This window comes from Otolemur garnettii, unplaced genomic scaffold, assembly GCF_000181295.1.
Source record: "Otolemur garnettii isolate 467f Iridium unplaced genomic scaffold, OtoGar3 scaffold00041, whole genome shotgun sequence".
NCBI classification, from domain to species: Eukaryota; Metazoa; Chordata; class Mammalia; order Primates; family Galagidae; genus Otolemur; species Otolemur garnettii.
Genome location: NW_003852436.1, coordinates 11213741 through 11236351, shown reverse-complemented (window position 1 = coordinate 11236351; position 22611 = coordinate 11213741). Strand labels below are relative to the sequence as shown.

The 22611-nt window shown below is 39.6% G+C and overlaps 1 protein-coding gene across 1 annotated transcript in view; it reads right to left on the bottom strand.

Annotated features, from left to right (window-relative positions):
* FAM160A1 (family with sequence similarity 160 member A1) overlaps positions 1 to 22096 on the bottom strand; it is a 241812-nt gene extending 219716 nt beyond the window's left edge. Inside the window, exon 1 of the mRNA XM_003790218.3 lies at positions 21774 to 22096. The gene's annotated coding sequence lies outside the window, so the exon portion shown is untranslated. The remainder of the gene's footprint in view (positions 1 to 21773) is intronic.
* Positions 22097 to 22611: the final 515 nt, after the last annotated feature.

Sequence of the window (22611 nt, the reverse complement as noted above, 5' to 3'; positions counted from 1 at the left end):
AAGATATACAAGGCTTTCCACAATCACCTTTACCACCAGCACCTTGCTCATACATTGATTACTGCACAAATGGAATTATACTGTAGTTATCGGTTTACATGTCCATCTCCTACAGGGCAAGGAGCAAGTCTTACTTCACTTTGCAATCTAACACAGCCACCCAGTCATTCACTGTACCTCATCCTACTTTAATTCTCTACATAATAGGACTTTTCTTGCTTATTTATTTACTGTCTCCTTCTCACTAGGCCATAAACTCAATAAAACTATGGACCTTTGTGCTCGACTATATTCCCAGCATCTACCTCAGTCCTGGTCCATCATACGTGCCAAACAAATATGAGTGAATGAATCCTATCCTGTATAAAAAATATTTTTGTACAAATTTTACAAGCTCTGAGAGTCAATAATCTTGATATCATATCTAGCATAGTGCTTTATACATACTAGGCCCTTGATAAATTTCTATTAAAAAATAGAAATGGCTCAATAAAGCCTCAATTTACTAACTTACCTTTTAAATCTGAATTTGTCTGATATTTGCAATAAAAAAAATTGTATTATTTCTTATGGAGCTTCATGCTTGTCACCCAAAGAAAAAGCAGTACTTCAGAATAGTTAAGGTCACCAGCATCACTGTCAGAGGTCTGGGTCCAGAACCCAGCTCTGTCATTGATTACCTGTATGACTTTGGACAACTATTTAACTTCCTTTCATTTCAGCTTCCTCCATAAAAGATTAGTAAACCTGTCATGTAAAGCAGCCTATTTCCTTCACAGCTGTGAAAGTCCGTCCTTAATCCCTTATTATCCTTTACAAGTTTTATACTGTTCGACTCCTATCAGAGTATTTTAATATATGTTGCCTGAACTTCAAGTAGATCATTACTTAAAATGGTAAGAGACTATGCTTACAAGGTATTAATTCTCAGTTAACTTTTCATGACCTTACAGCATTTTAGTGTTCATCCAGTGAGCACAAGTGACTCTGGCATGTCACTGCCACAGCTAGAGCCACAGCAAAATAATGTCCCAAGATGGCACTACCTCACACAGAAAAGTAATTCTCTTTTCCTTAACACCTCGCCCAGGAAATAGCACAACAATCAGGGAAGTGATAAGCATATGAACTATACCTATTAACTACATTATGTAGTAACATCACCCCAGCTTAAGAATGGATGATTGTTTTTTTTGAGACAGAGTCTTACCGTGTCACCCTTGGTAGAGTGCAGTGGCATCGTAGCTCACAGCAACCTCTAACTCTTGGGCTTAAGTTATTCTCCTGCCTCAGCCTCCCAGATAGCTGGGACTCCAGGTGCACACCACAACGCCCAGCTATTTTTTTGTTGTAGTTGTCATTGTTGTTTGGCAAGCCCAGGCCATGTTCAAACCCTCCAGCCCCGGTATATGTGGCCAGTACCCTAGCTGCTAAGCTACAGGTGCCAAGCCAAGAATGGATGATTTTTTTTAAATGGCAATAATAAAGAGCTTAATGCAAATATGAGTGCATCTCAGTCAATATTCATTTGACATTATTCAAATCCCTTCTGAGGACAATGTGGAGGTAGGGAGTGGTTGGCCATGGCTCACACAGATGAATGTCACTGGTTCAGGTGGGAGGCTGTGACTTAACCATAGGCAGGATTCACTGAGATTCACATAGATAGGCAAAGAACATAGTGAGTCTTCTGCAAAAATACTGAAAGGTCCTTTTCCACCAGCCTTATTTAAAAAATAAGCAAAATGCCAAAGAAGATATTTAGCATTAAACTATTCTTTAAAAGATCAAATTGAAAAAATCATTCTCAGCTGGCACAGTTGCCCATGCCTGTAATCTTAGTACTCTGAGAGGCCAAGGAGGCAGGATCTCTTGAGGTCAGGAGTTCAAGACCAGCCTGAGCAAAAATGAGACCCCCCCCATCTCTATTAAAAACAGAAAAATTAGCTGGGTGTGGTGGTGTGCACTGTAGTCACAGCTACTTAGGAAGCTAACCCAGGCGCTGAGGCTGTAGTGAGCTATGATGACACCACCACTCTAGCTACAGTGACAGAGTAAGACTCTACCTCAAAAAAAAAAAAATCATTCTCTCACAAATCTTAATATTATTGCAAGGCACAGAAAACATATTTGCATAAGTAATTACTGTCAGCACTGAACCAGTATGAAAATGTAAGCTTTTCCTGGCAAGTAGGAAACAAAACAAACAGCAAGGGAAAGGTAAACCTCTGTCGCACAAATGTAAAAAAAAAAGAACACTAGAATAAAAGGTCAAAAGAACTTTTGTTACTGGCCACAGAACTAAAGCTTTCCACCAAAATGTCAGGTTTACAGAGCTGTCTACTATTCTGAAAGCATCTACATCATGTTGATTTGAGTGTTTTCTCAAAGGTGAACAAGTGAGAAGAATAGTGCTAATAATGAACTGAATGCGGCTGTGACAAATATCCTGCTTGAAAATAATCTTCAAGAGCTACTGTTATTAGTTCAGTGTATTAAAAAGTGTTCCCATAGATTAAAAGGCAAAGACATATATAAGTTATCTTAAACTCAGTACTCCTGCTTAAAATCAATATTGATTTAAGCTATTAGAAAAAGGTAGTACACGCAGTAACCTTCTTTCAAAATAGGAAGATAAAATGAGAGTAAGTAGCACAAAAGAGGACAGGAGCTAGTGGTAAGTCAACAAAAATACTGAATAAATAATCTTGAATAGCAGAACTTGGCAAGAATCCCTGATACTTTTCAATGGAAGAATGTGGTCCTAGTTCTGTGATCTTTCACAGTAATAAGGACATTTCCTAAGCTTCGAATTCAACAGCTGAGGAATTTTAAGCACTTTATAATTATTAAATCAATTTCCTAATACATTCCTTTTGGATTAAAAAAAAAAAATTCTGCAAATATTCAATTTGCCCATGGAAGAGAAAAAGCACAAAGATGAAGTGAATGACTTAAAAAAGTAAAGTACATCCTTCCACCCCATGACCAGAAGCAAAACTGAATCATCTTACTGCATGAAGAGTGGCTCTGTGAAAGATTTTAACAGAAACAGTAAAACCCACACCTATGGATATTGTAATATTAGCCTCTTCAAAGACTACACCCTTGATACAGAAATGTCTACCAATGCTCTAAACACTCTACAAACAACTCTTTTAGGTCTACCTTCATGCATATAGCATTATTTTGAAATTTTCAGTGGCAGCAAATTTGGTTCTTTGAAAGTGGAACTTGATATCGGTAACTTGGAAGTACATTTAGAAAACAGAATCATCAAGCTGGATAGTATTTTTAACCAAATGTGGCTTATAAATTACTTCTACAGAAAATTCCTTTCTAGAAGCAGCAGTATAGAATACACAGGCAACCTCCCCAGAAGGCTTATTTGAATTCTTCAGATACAAACTTCACTTCTTTACAAAGTGTTGGTCTTAGCATTGTATGTACACTTAACCATATAATAGCCATATCTGATTCCATTCTTTCATGTCATTCATTCATTCAACAAATATTTATGGTTCATTTAGTATGTGCTAGGTACGATGCTAAGTGCTGGAAATAAAATGGTGGGCAGAAACAGACATACTACTACCTGCCCTCATGAAGTTCACAGTCAGGTGAGAAACAATCTACATAAGCCTTATAAGTAAATATAATGGGAAAAAAAAGATACAAAGTGGTATAAATGACTATAAGAGTAAGACTCAAAAAGCTCCCTTAAGGAAATTAAGTCTGAGCTGAAGATAAATAGGAGTTAACTGAGCCCAAGGTACTGAAATGATGGAGAAGTGTGGAAAAGATGTGGGTGGTGGAAGAATGGTGCTCCAAGTAGAGTAAACAGCATGTGCAAAGGCTCTGTGGCTTTTCAAAAGAGCACAACACATTAAAAGAACTGAAAGACTGCTGGTGGTCCTTAAGTATAGAGTTAGTAACAGAGTGGTATGAGATGACGCTGGAAAGATAGTCAGAGAGCCTTGTACGTATATTAAGAATCTCTATTCACTCTTAGAGTGATTTTAAAAAAAGCCCCAAATGAATTTTAAAATAGGAAAGAGAGTAGTGGAGAGAGAATGACATGATGAAATCTACACTGTTTAAATACTACTAAGGGTGTGGTAGGGAACGAATGGGGAGTGGCCAGGCAGGAGCCGGAAGACCAGGTAAGAGACTACCATAAAAATGCAGATGGGAGATGGAGTTAGTAAAAATGGAGCGAGATTAATGGATTTGAGAAATACTAAAGACACAAAATCAGTAAAGACTTAAGACTCTATATTCATTCTTTACTCAAAGATAATCCTTTGGTTTTGCCTAAGAGTTCCTTAATTATTTGAAAACTGAACCATCATACAAATGCCAAGATTCTTTTTCAATTAGATTTCTGCACATTTATTGTATTTCTGCAGCATGTTTTAGATAAAGAAGAAAAAGTAGCAAAGAGAAAAACAAAATTTAAGAGGTATCTCATTTTAGGTAAAAATGTGTGCCCCTGAAAGATTGTTCTACACATACCTTCAGAAATATCACTTAGTATATGATAATAATACTTCTTCCTAGCACAAAAGCACATACAAAAAAGTGCAGAACACATTATCATGATATTTTATCAAGTGAAATGTAAACCAGTATCTCGATTATTTCTATATATCATTTCTCCTTTATTACAAGGTACATTAACTGGGTGATTTTACAACTATAAGAGGGTGGGATGACTGACAAATTTAATGATCACCATCAAGTTTCATAATAAAGCATTTAGTAAGCAACTAAAATGCCCAAGAAGCTTGCCAGGATTTAGATCTATCCCCTCACCAATTATTTTACCCACATGGAAAAGCCAATTATACACACACACATACATATATATGTAACTAAGATATGTAATCTCTGGTTTGCACCCTCCAGCTCTCCTATAAGTCTGGGTTACAATGTTGTAGCAATGTAACAAGAAGCTCAAAATATAGTCAGTCTTACGGACTATATGAACACATACTGAATACCACAAAAGTCTAATTTTATACGGAGTTGGCCATATGTTTCTGTGCCTGACTTACACATAACAATTTGTACCATAGCTCAGGACAAACATAAAAGGAGCTGGATTTTACTAGTCTCATATATCAACAACAAATGTACCATCTAAATTCTAATTCCATGAGCTAAAAAAAAAAAGGTCTTATTTTGCAACTAGTTTATACCACCCCTACAAAATGAAGCTTTTGATTTAGAAAGAAACAAATTCAATCTAAAAATCACTTAAGCAAGAATATAAAACCATAATAAGTCAATAAACTGACTACTAAAGACTATGCGCAAAACTTTTAAATATGATTGTTTTGGTGATCTAAGTCACAATCTAGGCATTATTTAAACAGAGATTCCGCATATGAATTTCAGTTTTCCTTCCTTAACAAATAATTACAATATTAAAGTATATATGAAGTAACTTGAATATAACAGGATCTTGACAGTCATCATCATTTATAACTGAAGCCTGAACTGGGCACATATATTTTAGGAAATATTACACTCCGGTATGCCACAATAGCTCTTTGAGAAATTGTATGCTCTGCTTTGGTAGTTACACTTAAATTGTACTTTGAAATCTTTCCAGCACAGGGGTAAAGAGAGGAAACTGTAGGGCGGTGCCTGTGGTTCAGTGAGCAGGGCGCTGGCCCCATATACGGAGGGTAGTGGGTTCAAACTCAGCTTCGTCCAAACTGCAACAAGAAAACAGCTGGGTGCTGCGGCGGATGCCTGTAGTCCCAGCTATTTGGGAGGCTGAGGCTAGAGAATCACCTAAGCCCAAGAGCTGGAGGTTGCTGTGAGCTGTGATGCTACAGCACTCTACCAAGGGTGACAAAGTGAGACTCTGTCTCTTAAAAAAAAAAGAAAGAGAGAGAGAGGAAACTGTAAAAACTCTAACTATTTTTGTTTTATAAGGAAAAATAATACAATAGATCGGGTTTAGGAATTAAGATCTCAAACCTATAACACTTCAGAGCTACCTAAAAATAATTTGCAGAAAAATATTAATTACCACGAAGCTATGCCAGGGAATGCTTTCTATGTGACAAGGTGCAGCTCACTTGAACATTTTATGATCACATTAAAACAGCTGAAAAATGAGGCCCTCCCTGTAATAAAAATGTTGACTCTTTGACAGTTTCCGCTGCTTTACAAAGATGTCTTAAGCTTCAATGAGTCTTCAAATACAACGTCACCATTTCATGCATTCACCAAAATTTTAATTTAAAAAATGGATTATTTTAGGTAAGCCTCAGTTCACTTATAATTTCTGAATTCTAAGTGAAGGGATTTTCTTTTACCCTTTACTTGTCTTAAGCAGTGCAAAGAAATAAGCCTGAAAGGGTACTAACAACTTGAAGGATTGACTAGGATACTAGAAATCTCTCACCTAATTTTTATAAACACATAAAAAATTAATTGGCCACATGTGGTGTCTCACGCCTGTAATCTCAGCACTGTGGGAGGCTGAGGTGGGCAGATCATCTGAGCTCACGAGTTCAAGACCAACCTAATCTACAGTGAGACCCCCATCTCTAAAAATAGCCAGGCATTGTGGTAGGGCACCTATAGTCCCAGCTTCCCAGGAGGCTAAAGCAAGAGAATTGCTTGAGTCCAAGAGTCTGAGGTTGCTGTGAGCTCTGATGCCAAAGCACAGAAAAAATTTTTTTGATTGAGGTTTGCATTTATCAGGGTTAATATCATATCTTCCAGATTCTGAGACGACTTTATTACCAAAGAATCTTGGCATGAGAGTTTACCTTTTTTGTTTGCTTGCTTCTACTTTTAACCATGGAAATTTTCAAACACATGTAAAGTAGAGAGAATAATACAATGAATGCCAACACCCAGCTTAAAAATTAACAATGGATGGCCATCCTGATTCTGCCAACTGTAATCTTCTATTTTACTCCTGCCACTGCTGGATTGTTTTAAAGCCATCCTCAAATATGATATCTGAGCTAGGCAGAAAAAAGTGGCCCCAAAAGATATATTCACTTCCTAATTTCCAAAACCTGTAACTATCACATGGTAAAAGATGTGACTAAAATTAAGGATCTTGAGTTTATCTTGGATTAACCAGGTAGGCCCTAAATATAATCACGCAAATCCATCCAATTTTAGCATATGTGCTGCCAAAGCAAGCACATATCTACCCTTATAAGAGAAAGGTAGAGAAAGATTAGACACAGACACACATAGAAAGAAAAACGCAATGTAAAGACCGAGCAGAGAAACGCAGCCATATGCCAAAGACAGCCACCAGAAGCTGGAAAAGGCGAGGATTCTCCCCCAGAGTCTCTAAAAGGAGAGCAGCCCTGCCTATATCTTGATTTTAAACTTTTGGACTCCAGAACTATGAAAGAATACATTTGGGGGCTTTTTTGTTTGTTTTGGTTTTAGTTTTTGGAGACAGGGTCTCGCTCCATCATCTGAGCTAGAGCACAGTGGCTTCACCATAGTTCACTGTAGCCTCAAACTCCTGGGCTCAAGGAATCCTTCCACTCTGTCTCCTGAGTAGCTGAGACTACAGGCATGCACTACGACACTCTGCTCATTTTAAAAATTTTTCTGTAGAGGACGATGGAGAGGAAGGGGTTAGGTAAGCTCCCACCCAACAGGTACATTGCACAGGTATATGGCACACTTCCTGGGTGAAGGACACAACTACAACTCAAACTTTAAATTTACAAAAACAAATTATATAACCTAACTGTATGTATCTTCGTATTAACCTGAAATTTTTTTAAAATAATTTTTCTTTGGAGAGAACAGGGTCTCACTATGTTATTCAAGCTGGTCCTGAACTCCTAGCCTCAGACTTCCCAATCCTCCTGCCTCAGTCTCCCAAAGTGCTAGCATTACAGGCATGAGGCACTATGCCCAGGCTAAATTTCTCTTTTCCAATCTATGTAGTTTGTGGTAATTTGTTATAACAGTCATAAGAAACCGACACAGTATCATATAATCTGAAAAACTTTAAAATGTATCTTTAAGAAACAAGAACTGTTTTTTAAAATAATATCACTATTTTTCCTCTAACAAAAAATAGCTCTTATCTAATAATCAGAGTTTAAATTTCCCAAATCATTTAGTATTTTATATAGCTAATACATACTCATAACTTCCTAGTTGATTTATCCAAATCAAGATCCAAACATTGATATGTCCCCCTAAGTCTCTTAACAATAGTTCTTCTTCCCTCTTTGTTTTTCTTTCTATTTCTGTACTGAACAAACTGAGTAATCTATCCCTTAGAAATTTCTACATTCTGGATTTGGCTGATGATAGCCCTAAGGTATTGTTTAATGTGGTCTTCTTTTCCTGTGCTTCTTATAAACTTGTGGTTAGATCCAAAGGCTTAATCAGAATATTGTTCATTTTTTTGGCAAGTAACTTCATAAATGGTTCTGTTTACTTCATATTGCAACAAATTAGGAGGGACACAACATCTAGTTCTTTCTCTTTTTGTAGTGATAAGATTCCAGTGGATTCAGTGGTTATTAGCCCAATCTATCAGTTACAGAGTTCGTTCCCCCATTAACCTCTAACAGTTTTAGTACTTGCTGATGATTATTCCCTAGATGTGTCATTTTTATTAGAGTCAACAAAACAATAATATTTTATTTGTATCATTCATTCTTCATTTGTTAGCTGGAATTCTTCTAAAACCAAGATTTTATCCGAAGCATCTGCTTGGTTACTCTGAAATACAGGTTTGTAAGGTTCTTTTTACAGGAAAGGTAAGAAAATTCTTCATAGCATCTGGTTTTTAAGGTAGTGCCAGGATAGATACTTGCCTCTCTAATACAAAAGCCACCTTATCCACCATCAATGGATATAACTAAGTTGAGCTACTCTCAACTTAGTCCTCAAGTTACCAATCCAAATACTCAGCATTCAATATAAAACCTATTTTTAAAGACTACAATCTGGTATACAATATGACTATGTCAATCTGATATGAGTTCTTGGGGTTTATGTCCTATCAGATCAGTTTAAACTCTTCAACCAACCACTTCATATCATCCACACTGAGTCCATTTTATCCTCTTTCACTAACACAAACCATCTTCTCAATTCTGGACTCTGCGCCTGTGGTTCAGTGCTCTATAAACCTGACTCTCTTTGTGCAACCAACTCAAACGCTCCTCCTCCCTTTCAGGAGGAAACATACTTCCTTTCTTCCAAGAATGCTACAGTTCGTTTTTTTTTTTGTTTTGTTTTGTTTTTTAAGAAACTGTTACTAATCTTCCCCCATCCGACTTTGTATTTCTAGAAGGGGCTGCCTCTAGAAATCATCCAGTAATTTGTGACCCTAACCACAAGGATGGAGGTATCAGTGAAGTTAGGCCAACCAGAACCAGGCCATGATTTTGAGAATTTACACTAGGAAGAACATCAGGTTTTTGTTCTTTCTTTTCTTTCTTTTTTTTTAGACAGAGCCTCAAGCTATCCCCCTGAGTAGAATGCTGTGGCATCACAGCTCACAGCAACCTCCAACTCCTGGGCTCAAGCAAGTCTCCTGCCTCAGCCTCCCAAGTAGCTGGGACCACAGGCGCGCACCACAACGTCCAGCTATTTTTTGGTTGCAGCCCTCATTGTTGTTTTGGCGGGCCAGGCTGGATTTGAACCCGCTACCTTAGGTGTATGTGGCTGGCACCTTAGCCACTTGAGCCACAGGCGCCGAGCCTTTCCTTTCTTTCTTTCTTTGTTCTCTTTCTTTTCTCTCCACCTCCCCCACCCACCCACCCCCCCCCCCTGCCGGCTTGCTGCAGTCACATCCTAAACCATGTGAAGAAAAATGACTCAAAAAGATATAAGACAGAGAGTCAAGAGTTCTCAGTTTGGGATTCCATGAGACCCACCTCATCTCTCCCATACTTTAGCCATGTAAGCTAACAAATCCCCCTTCTATAAAGTTTATGTTTCTGCAATTTGTGACCAAAGGAATCACAGAAACCCCATCTCCAGCTATGATTCTTGAAGACTATGACCACAGTGACCTGTACTTTCCAGTTTCTTATACTTCCTTTCTGTACAAATAACACTTCACTATACACTGTCTTGATTTTCTGTATGTCAGATGGACTTTTGTCAGCATCTTTTGGAACTCTGTAGACATAGATCTTGCACACTTTTTGAACCTCCCCCACAGTCCCTAAAAGAGGCTCAGCACATAAGTAACAATACCATGTACTGACATATCTTCCATGGTAAGCATTTCACATGTGGTATCTTACTTAACCCTCACAGAAACTTCCTGTGATAGACATTATAATCTCCATTTTATAAATGAGGATTTATTTACAAGGTTCATCAAAGAAAACTAATTTGCCCAAGGTCACTAATTTACTAATTTGTAGATCAGAGATTTGAATCATATTTGTATCCAAATTGCATCCTCTTTCCACTATGCTCATACAGCCTCACACAATATTGCACACTTGCTAACGAACTTATCAGAGAACATAACTGATCAAAGACTACATGTTAACCCTCAATTTCCACTAGCCTCAAAGTGTTATATTCCTTCATCATTAAAAATAGTGACACTAATATATTAATGTATAAATAAATAGGCTGTGTGAAAATCAGCATCTTGACAAAGTTATAATTTCTCCAAAATTACTACTGGCACTACTAAAGACTAAGTGCTGGCATTTCTCTTAAAGTAATGGGTAGAAGGAATGAATATTTAAGACTACTCTGTCAGAACAAGTTGTATACAACTCCCCTGGCAGTGATATTTCAAAACAGCAAAAAGAGATTTGTGAACACCTGTCGATGTGTGACATGCCTACAGTTCTCCAATTGCTCAAGAACTATACCTGTGTCATCATTAGACACTAATAGTTATTGAGAACTCCCATGACTTGAAGCAAGAACCAAAAGCCTTTACAAAGAAAATGATTCCATCTTCATAGCTGAACAAGGAGAGGGGCCAGAAAGACAGTGATAGCAATTTACTACCAGAGAATCTAAACATCATCAGCTCTCATCTCTACAGGATCTGCATCTTCAGGCTTTCTTAATTCCATGCTCTGCCTCCGATTCCTGCTAGACAGCTCTACATAGAGCACTGGCTATCAAATAAACTTCAGGGCAACACTGGGTACAAAGCATCTAGCCAAGTATCTCCATCGAAAGGTGCCCCATAAATATCTGGTGGGGATGGTCTGCTCCTTTCTTTTTGCTTTCCCATTTTCATCACTTTACTTGAGGACCTTATTACATATAGGTGCTCTTCTGGTGAATATAATGGTTGTTCCTAGAGGGCCAGAAGATGTTATCAAATAGGCACACTCCTCATATACAGTATAATTTGGCACCAGCACAGCCCAGAGAAGGATATGTCCAGCATGTACTAAAAAAAATGGTTGCATTTCCTAATGGGAGAATATTTTTGCTAATTTGTGTAGTTTGGTGAAAGGCAGGCCCTAAAGACTACCATCACTGTCACAGACTCGGGCATAACTCACAGGAGATCATACATGTGAAAGTGGTTTGTAAACCATAAATTGTCAGGGAATGTAAATTACTTCTGCTATTGATGTGGCTATTACAAAGGCACACACATCTAGGAAGCAGGTAGTTGCACAGTTTGAAGGAACTAATCGGTTCTATAACAAGGGGTCTTCGGTAACAAGAAGAAAAAAAAAGAAAGAGAAGTCCCAGAGGATGCAAAGGAAAGGCTAGGTAGCAAACGGGATGTTGGGAGGGAAGGGACCCAGGTTAGCAAACTCCCACTCAATACAGCAAACACACATTGAATGTCAGGCATTGGTCTATGTCTTGAGATAAACAGGCAAGACTGCCAGAGCTAATATAGCCAAAGATCCCTCCCCTTCATAAAGCTTTATATTGGTACTCAGGGAGATAGTCAATAAACAAAAGACTTAACAAAAAGGTAAAAGTAATACAGTAAACTATGTTAAAAGACAGGAATAGAAAAGCAGAGGAAGGGGAGTGGAAAGTTCAGAGGGTCTGCAAGACTTTGAACTTAAAAGAACAGCCAAGAGGAGAATAAGGTCAGATTTCTAATGATCTTACTCAAAAACTACATTCAAGCATAGGAAAAATAAGGAAAGCCACATACTGTGCTTGAATGCAATCTACGTAAAATTTGACAAATTCAAATTTCCTGGAAAGATATTGTTCATTTTCCATATTTCTTCTCCTTCACCGTTATTCAGAATTGCTAACCCAAATGTGCTACACAGGATATATTAATATAAGGAGGAAGATATGAAAAGGCTTAGCCAGAGGCAGAGCAAGGGGAATTACAAGAGACAAAGCAAAGCAAATGACAGCGAAAATACCTACAAATCAATACCTCATCCCTAAACTTTGAACACTGTTCATCACTGAAATAGCTGGAAAGAAGGACTGTTCTCAGCAGAGATACAGAAAAAGAAAGAGGCAGGGTGCATTCGGGAATGAGGAAGAGACCAGCCAGGCAGCCAGAGCAAAGGATTTGCATAGGGCACCAGATCACAGACGCCTTGAGGATTCATCAGGGTTCTCCAGAGAAACAGAACCAGTAATAGATATATGTGTGTGTGTATGTTTATAAAGAAATTTATTATAAGGAAGTGTCTCATGTGATTATGAAGGCTGAAAAGTACCTAGATCTGTTGTTGGCAAGCTGGAGAACCAATGGTTTAAGTTCCAGTTTGAGTCTGAAGACAGGAGAAGACCAATGTCTCAGCTCTAGACAGTCAGGCAGAGAGAGCAAATTCTCCCTACCAGCCTTTTTATTCCATTGAGGCCTTCGGTAAACTGAATAAGGCCCACCCACACTGGGGAGGGCAATCTGCTTTACTGAATCTACCACTTCCAATGTCAATCTCATCCAGAAACATTCTCACAGACACACCCAGAATGTTCAGGCACCTGGGCACCCTGTGGCCTAGGTAAGTTGACACATAAAATTAACCATTGCGTCTTGAGTCATTACCTAGTAGGCAACAGGGACTGTGATCAGTGACATAAGCAAGACTACAATTTATAAGCTCAAACTGATTATGGCATGAAAATAAACTAAAGGAATTAAAACTGAAAACAGAAACAAGATGAAAAATTATAATTGCCCATATCATAAGAGGCAGATCATCCATAACATTTATAGGATTCTATTCAATATAAGGTACAGCTGATTAAGATACAGAATTACTATTGTCTCCCTATAGTTTAATCTGGTATCAGGATATAAATGTAGATCTATCCAGAAGGAGTTGAAGAAGCAGGCCTAAAACCCAAAGGTCAGCAATGAGAATACGAATTTAGGAATTATCCACACAGCGAAGAGGGCCAAACTGAGAGTCTGCTCTGGCATGCCTATGCTGACAGAAGATCAGAGAATAGCAAGTTGAGTCAGCCAAGCTGAGTCAGGAAACACTGTCAAACCTACTCACTTTGTGATTCACTGTGAAGGAATGACCACTCCTCAGTGATGTACCAATCCTAAGACATGACAAATAGGTAGCATTACTTTAAGAAAAAAAAAGAAAGGTGTAACACAACCAGTCTCCAACTGTTGCATGCTGGTTCTTACTATCTATAGCAGCACCAAAGTGTACTTTTCAAATAGGACATGCAAGGTCCTAAATAGTCACAAAGAAGAAATTCAGAGGTCAAACTTAATCATGCTGATAAGAAATTAACATTAACCTGTAAGTTTTTAATATAACAAGTTAATAACCATCAGGTAGTTTGGTGTTTCCCAAAGCAAATCAAGGTCATTGAAATTCCTATTGTAAGATTTTTCATAAACATTTAAACTACATCTTAAAATAAGCCAAAAGTGTAAAGATTTTGTCATATACACACATTATAGAGATGTTTTTTAAAGTGACTTAGTGTTACAGAGTAGACAATAATCAAGAAAAACATGTTACGAACGTTGCATTTTCCTACAAAAAAAAGATCAAAATATGAGTATGTACAAACTATAAAGACTGCCCACTGTCTTAAGAAATTCTTATTTTTATTAAGAAAATTTTTCATAACACAAAATCAAGAAACAGCTTTCCTAATATATGTGCAGACATCATCCTTATTCCTTTTTATTCTTTTTTTTTTTTTTTTTGAGACAGAGCCTCAAGCTATCCCCCTGGGTAGAGTGCCATAGCATCACAGCTCACAGCAACCTCCAGCTCCTGGGCTCAAGCGAATCTCCTGCCTCTGCCTCCCAAGCAGCTGGGACCACAGGCACCCACCACAACGCCTGGCTATTTTTTGGTTGCAGTCATCATTGTTGTTTGGTGGGCCTGGGCTGGATTCGAACCCACCACCTTAGGTGTATGTGGCCGGCGCCTTAGCCACTTGAGCCACAGGTGCCGAGCCTATTCCTTTTTTTTTTTTTATAATAGAGTTTTACTCTGTCACCCTGGGTAGAGTGCCATGGTATCATTACAGATCACAGCAACCTCAAACTCTTGGTCTCAAGCAATCCTACTGCTACAGCTTCCCAAGTAGCTAGGGCTGTAAGTGCCCACCACAACACCTAGCTAAATTTTCTATTTTAGTATAGATGAAGTCTCACTGTTGCTCAGACTGGTCTCAAACTCCTGAGCTCAAGCAATCTGCCCACCTCGGCCTCCCAGAGTGCTAGGATAACAGCCACCCATCATCATTATTTCAAGGATGCACAAGATATTCTGTTAAGTTGACTTGCTGAAGATCATATATGTATTTTTTTTTGAGACAGGGTCTCCTCTGTTACTCAGACTAGTGAGCCATGGCATCTGACGATCATATTTTAAAACATACCTTGTATCACTATATACTTATGCATGAATATATAAATGTGTACAGTGTGTGGGTATGTGTGTACACATGTATAGTGATAGAGTGTATATGTATGGATCTATAGAGATTTATACAAGGTGTACCAAAAGTCACCATAAATAGGAAAAATCAACTCATATTTTATATTTATATTTTATATTTTTAATATTTTACGTATATATCAACAGTTAAAGAAATTTTTTTAACTTTATAATGAATATTTTGTAAGTAAAGGTACACTTAGGTATTTTCCCTGTGGATGTGTGGTAACCTTTAGAACACCCCTTAATCCTAAAGGGTTGATTTTCTTTGTAATGAAAATCAACCTAAAATGAATGAACTCCAAATAAAAGTTTCAAGAAAACAAAGCAGGAGATATTTATTTTAAGGAACAAAACATACTTCTCTAATAAAATGGTTAAGAAAACTGCTTAGACTAAATGAGAATATTAGTCAACTCTTTTAGATGGTCGATAAAAACTTAGCCACAGAATTCCTGAAATGTTCCTGCCTCAATGAGCCTGAGTCATGAAATGTAGCCAAAGTATCTTATTTCACATTTTCTACACACAGATGAGGAAAATCAATTCCTGGCACTTTCTACAAGCCCAAAAATCCTAAAATTGATCCCTGACTGATATTTAAACAGAGGTAAACTAACAATCTAAGGATAAGGGCTACAATACACTCAGTCTGCATTTTGCAAAACCTAGTAGGTTTTCTGAACTCCTTAATGGCATGCCCTAGATTAGAATAATGTTCTTTTAAAAAGTTAAAAAAAAAAAAAACTATGCTCCATAAAAGCTAATTAATAGCTCATCCAACAACTGCAGAGTATTTTTATAGCTGTTATCAATTCCTATCTTCTCTTGGGGAAAACATTAAACCTAAAAAGAACCTGAAATGTGAGGAAATGAGGTGAGTCCTACCTAAAAGCTCAGCACCTTCTGCTGTTATGACCTCTTATTTCAGAGCCTGGTCATATATTAATAATTTCCATCTTCAGTTTCGTGCATTCAGAAAGAAAGAAGGCATACTTAAAGATGAAAGGACACTACTAGAGGAAGAATAAGTTGGGAGAAATTTAACATTTTCATTATCTGTGACTCCTCCATAGAGCTTACCTATGGAAAACAAGTGAACAATGACATACTTTGAAGGATGTTCTCTAAAAAACAGGCGTATATTCTTATGCCTATAATCCTAGCACTCTGGGAGGCTGAAGCGGGTGGATTACCTGAGCTCAGGAGTTCAAGACCAGCCTGAGCAAAAGGCAAGACACCATCTCCACTATAAATAGAAAAACTAGCTGGCTGTTTGGGCAGGCACCTATAGTCCCAACTTAGGAGGCTGAGGCAAAAGGATCACTTGTGCCCAGGACTTTGAGGGTGCTGTGAGCTGTGGTACCACAGCACTCTACCCAGGGCAGAGAGTGAAACTCTGTCTCAAAGAAAGATAGACAGACAGATAGATAGATAGATAGATAGATAAAATAGATAGATATCTATTAGTGATATAAATAGAAGGGAAGTAAGAGAAAATGTTATTTATAAAGAAAGGGGGTAAGCCAGGCACAGTGGCTCATACCTATCATCCTAGCACTCTAGGAGGCAAAGGCCAGGCACGGTGGCTCACACCTATCATCTTAGCACTCTGGGAGGCAGAGGCCAGTGGATCGCTTGAATTCAGGAGCTCAGAGACCAACCTGAGCAAAAGTGAGACCACATTTCTACTAATAATAGAAAAATGAGCTGAGTGTTGGGGTAGGTACCTGTAGTCCCACCTATATAGGAGGCTGAGGCAAGAGGATCTCTTGAGCCCAAGAGTTTGAGGTTGCTGTGAGCTATCATGCCACAGCACCCTACCCAGGGCGACAAAAGGGAGACTCTGTCTCAATAAAAAGGGAAGCAGTGCCAGCCAGACACAGTGACTCCCACCTGTAGTCCCAGCTATTCAGGAGGGTAAGCCACCTGAGCCCAGCAGTCTGAGGTTACAGTGAGCTGTGATGACACCACTGTATTTTAACCCAGGCAGTAGCCCCTTCTCAAAAAGAGAAAAGAAAAGGGAAAGGTTAAGATGTTAACTTTTTATATCAGCTATAAAATATCATATGTCTCCTACTTCAAAATCAAGTGACACACACAGATACTGGAAAAGCCCTGTTAGCATCTCCCCTTAGTACTACCTTCTAAGGATAAAGTTTACCCCAAACTCCATTATTTACCAAATTCAACTGAGCAGCACCACCAACTTCTAAATGGTTCCAAACTACACATCTCTAATTTTAAATTAAAAAGAAATTACACAATTAACAACAAAAGTACAGCTTTTGCAGACTCTAAAGATATTTAAATGGAAATAAGAGGAATGAGAGATAACTACTTTTGAGTCTATAGTCCTATAAAGTATTCAAACATTATAAAAACTATATCCTATATAAGGAAGAGAAAGAATTTTCTAGAAAGGTAATAGAGGAATCACTGGCATGGGGAATTTTCCATCTTCCTGGGAAAGGGTGTGAACTTGTACTAGGAAAGGTTTATGTGTCCTTGGGTAAAACATTTAAACTCCAATACCTCAACTTTCTCACCTATAAGATGAAAGAATTAGGAATCAATAATCCTTGTAGTCCTTTTTGGCTCAAAATTCTGACACAAATTTTATCACTGCCAAAGGGATATTTTAAAAAATACACTGCACACAGTATAAAATTTTATCTAATATTATAATGTACATAGACAAAAACAGCAGATTGCTGCCCAGCTCCTCCTCACATATGGGTTTCATTTCCCAAAAGAAGGTCCCTCAACTCTTTAAGCTGTTATTTCTTTTGGCAATTACTTCCATATTATAAATCACACACTTACACTGCTATTTCCATAGTTTTTTCAATTTTAGACATTACCAAAAGTACTTTATTCAATCCACTGGGTCATTTATTCATGTGCGCCATCCTTGGTATATGGGGCTGGTGCCCTACCCATTGCGCCACAGACACCACCTTTCCTTCCCAAATTTAATGTAAGTTAGTTCAATGTTATTGGACTGCTACACTGTTGAGATACCAGGGATATAAATATTTTATTTATGTACATATATATACACACATATAAATATGCACATATTTTTCTATAGGCCTGTCATCCTGTCTCCACACAAGCTCACATTTTGGTTAATAAGAAGTAAGATCCCTGGAACTGCAAACTAATACAACCTTTTTGAAAGGAAGTATGGAGAATCCTCAAAAAACTCCAACTAGACCTCCCATTTGATCCTGCAATCCCACTGCTGGGCATCTACCCAGAAGGAAAAAAAAATCATTTTATCATAAGGACATCTGCACTAGACTGTTTACTGAAGCTCAATTTACAACTGCCAAAATGTGGAAACAGCCTAAATACCCACCAACCCTGGAATGGATTAACAAGCTGTGGTATATGTATACCATGGAATACTATTCAGCCATTTAAAAAGATGGAGACTTTACTTCGTTTGCATTAACCTGTATTGAATTGGAACACATTCTTATCAGAAAAGCATCACAGCAATTCGCAGAAGCAAGAATCCAATGTATTCAAATTCTAATATGAAGGTAGTAGATGATCTAATACAAGGAGGAGGATAGGGGAATGAGGGAGCAGGGAGAGGGGAAGAGGGAGGTATATGGAGGAGGGGTCACGATGTATGGCACACCTCTTGGGGGCAGGACACAATTATAGGAGAGACTTTACCTAACAGATGCAATCAGCATAACCTAATTCTTTGTATTCTAAATAAATTCCAAACAATAAAAAAAAAAAGAAGTAAGACCCTATTTTTACATCTAACCACTTCACAAAATGCAACAGGGAAAAAATTAAAAACAAAGCCTATAAATCAGAAATCCTGAATTCAGGTCTAAGTCTACAATGCAAAAATGGAAAGTATATATATAAAAGTTCCTTATTACCTCTGAATCGCATCTGTTTTCCTCCTGTATGGTCTAAGTAAAACAGTACCCACTGCAAAATTATTACTTCACAAGGTACAAATATGGTCATGTGTGAAAGCATTTTGTTAATCATAAAGCACTATAAAAAGTTCACTTCTGTAATAATCTTCACTAAGAGATCCCTGTAAATTAAATCCCTGGAGTTTTTGCTTACTCTTAAACCCCATTTCCCTACCTGAACTAACACCTAAGAGTATGAAGCTACTAAAATTAAGAGTGAAATAGATGGAAATTGTGTTTCAAAGCCAGAATCTTAGAGACCAGATGTACACAGAATAAAGATCGAGTGTCTAAGCAGAAATCAGAGAAAGCAATTTTGTTTTATATTTACAAAGTTTCTTTTCTTTGGTATTTATCAAAGTTTCTTTCTAAAAGTATCTGGGAGGCTGAGGCCAGGGTGGATTGCTTGAGCTAAGGAGTTCAAGACCAACCTGAGCAAGATCAAGGCCCCATCTCTAAAAAAAAAAGCCAGTTGTGGTGGGCATCTTTAGTCCCACCTACTCAGGAGGCTAAGGCAAGAAAACCAATTGAACCCCAGACTTTGAGACTGCTATGAGCTATGATGCCATGGCACTGCCTGAGGGTGACAAAATGAGACTCTGTCTCAAAAAATAAATAAAATAAAAATAAAAGTAATATAAGAGGGGATGAGGGATTAATGTGCCCCCACTTAATGGGGACAATGTAAGGGTTCATGGCACACCTTTTGAGTGCAGGACACAACTACAAGAGGCACCCTACCTAACAAATTCAAATATTGTGACCTGGATGTTTGTACCCTCACATTAACCTGAAATTTTTTTTAAAAAAAGCAAGACAAGGCTTGGCACCTATAGCTCAGCGGCTAGGGCACCAGTCACATACACCAGAGCTGGTGGGTTCAAACCCGGCCTGGTCCTGCTAAACAATAATGACAACAACAACAACAACAACAACAACAAAAACCAGCTGGGTATTGTGGCAGGCACCTACAGTCTCAACTATTTGGGAGGCTGAGGCAAGAGAATCAATTAAGCCCAAGAGTTTGAGGTTGCTATGAGCTATGAGTGCCACAGCACTCTACCAAGGGCAACATAGTAAGACACTGTCTCAAAAAAAAAAAAAGGATAAGACAAAAATATAATTTCACTCCTCAGCTCATTTGTTTCTTCCAATATTTACCTCCAAATTTCTACATAATATATTTGTGCATCTGCCTCTTGGTTTGTAGTCATTCTCTATTAGGTTCCTATTATATAAAGAACTTTGCAGAGCAAGTGTTTTAAACCAAACTTAGAAGTACAGAAGTGTTCAACAATGCATTACTCTGATTCTGTAAAAATAAAACACTCTTTTCATTTCTAGTCTTCAAAGTCCTATATTAAAAGCCTCTAATATTAGAGGAAAGAAGAAATCTAGCTGGGCAGTTGGGCCTAAATTTTTGGACCACTCTATATCACTCTCTGAATTTATTTCAGTGATCCCCAGTTTCTCTTGCCTCTTCCATGGCACACAGTTAAATCCTGTTCCTAAAGCTATAGGACAAACCACAAATGGGACCCAAAAAATAATTTATTTCAAGATAGGCATAGACATAATACTTATGAGCTCTGTGGAAAGGGATTAACTGGAGCCAAAAAGGATCTGCCTTTAATTATCTGAAAAGTTATCTAAAGCCAACAAATACGCTGTATTAAAGAGTAAATTTATGGGCTGAATTTCCTGCTCAATTTCTGTCCAAAGGAGACCACTGCATTTCTCCAAATGCGTACTTCAGCTGTGGTTCGCCCGGTTTGGTCAGCTTCAGGGACAGCACCTTTTCTAGTGCCAGGCATACAAGTGAACTTGAGGTCAGGCAGGTGACCCTGGCAAGCAGACATGGTACATTAAGGAGAGGAAATCTTTTCCTCCTTAATCAACAAGATAAAGATGATTAAGCAGGAATTATTTTTCAATGACCTATATAATTTCATCAGGGCTGCTATGGCTATTAGCAGGGAGCAGCTGACTTCCTAATGAGATGAATCTGATACAGAGCCCTTGCAGAGAAGCAAACGGAGGCAGCTCAATCTACCGGGAAGCAACAATTGGTTGGCAGTTTACTACTCCTCCTGAGAAATGTCTCGCCTTCTCAATTTTTGGCTCTTTTTTTCCAGGGGGTTTTCTCTCTCCTAGGATGGCTTGGGCTTCAGCACTTACTAAATAGTGGAAGCTGGATCTCTTATGAATGGATGGGTCCTGGAGGCTGGGACCGAACTGGGCTAATTCACTAGATCTGCTCACGTGACTTCTAAATCCCAAGAAAACACGGCTGCCCTGGCCACCACCAATACCTCGCTCTAGCCAAGCTTGAAATTAGGCAGCAGCAGCAGCTTGTTCCACTCCCTGGCAGAAGTGGAGCTAACAAGGGAGCTTTGTTGAGGCCAGAGAAAACACACACACACACAAATCGATATTAACCACCACCTGGGTGCAGTTCATCAGCAATTTTATGAAACTGAGCAACAACCACCCAACAAGTCGGTCCTTACACCTAGAAAGTGCTGAAACCTCAGGGTGGCACCGCCTCGGTCTCTTGTGTAAGCAGGGAGATTTGGAGAGAAAATTTGAACTCCAGATCAGATCTCTTTGCCTTCGCCTGTTCCTACCGAAGAACCCAGAGACCAAGGAAAGGGGTGGAACGCCCTAGGGACATCTTCCTTCGTCAAAACAACCTGGCTGTGTCTCCCTAAGGCTCTGTCACCGAGTTACACCCCGTCCAGGAGCCCACATCCCAGGGAGCCACCTCCTCCCCGCCGCTCCCCGGCCCGAAGCAGCGATCCCAGCCGGCTCCCAGCCTCAATATCTCCTCCTCCTGCTACTCCCGGCCCAGCTAGGGGATGCTAGGAAGAGACACTGCGACCCTCTTCTGCTCCTTCAGCCCCTAAAATAATATAAAAGACACCCTCGAGCGCAAATCTCAGGTCAGCACGTCACGTACCTGTCGCGGGCCGCGACTCCTGCTCCCCGCGCAGTGCTGGACTCGCTTGGACGAATGTCCTCCTGAAAGTTCAGAAAGTTGTTGCCCGGGTCCCGGGAACCCGGCCCCCTCAGCCGCCACCCGCGCCGGGCACTATGAGGAAAGCGACGCCGGCTCCTCGCCTAGTCCGACACACTAGGCTGCGCGATCAGGCCAGCCGCTCGCAGGTCTCGGCCGCGGTGCTCCAGGCCCCGCTCCAACTCCGCAGGAGTAACGGGGAAGAAAGTAGGACTCCAGAAAGTCTGAGCACAACTTTTCGACGGTGCGTCAGCCGGTGGCTGAGCCGCTCGGGTCCCGGGCTCGCTCTCGGGGGCGGGGGCAGGGCCGGGGCGGGGCGGGGCGGAACCTGCGGGGCTTCCCTCAGGAGCCGCCGGCCCCGCCCCCGCGCCTCCGGCCCCGCCCCGGCCGCCTGGGTCGCGCAGCCGCCAGGTGCGCCAAGGACTCAGGGTGGCGCCGCGCGGCCTCGCCACACCGGTTTCCAGGGTGAAGGGGGAGGAGCCTCTGAGGGAAAGTTTCCACCGAAACTTAAGCCGAGGCGGGACACAGGACGTCTCGCCCTTGGGAGCTCGCCTTTTACCAGAACTACACCTCTTCACAGGCGCGGACGCGCAGCCGAACACAAAACACAGACGTTTCTGGTCGGTTCGAAAGGGTTCTGCGGAATGGAGGAAAACAACTCCCCGAGCATTTCAGATTTCTCACTTCCAAAAGGTTTGACAGCGACCACCGGCTGTCACCGTGCCCCAATTTCACTGACGCCTTTCTTTTTTCTCCCAGATTTGAATTTTTAAACGCTAAG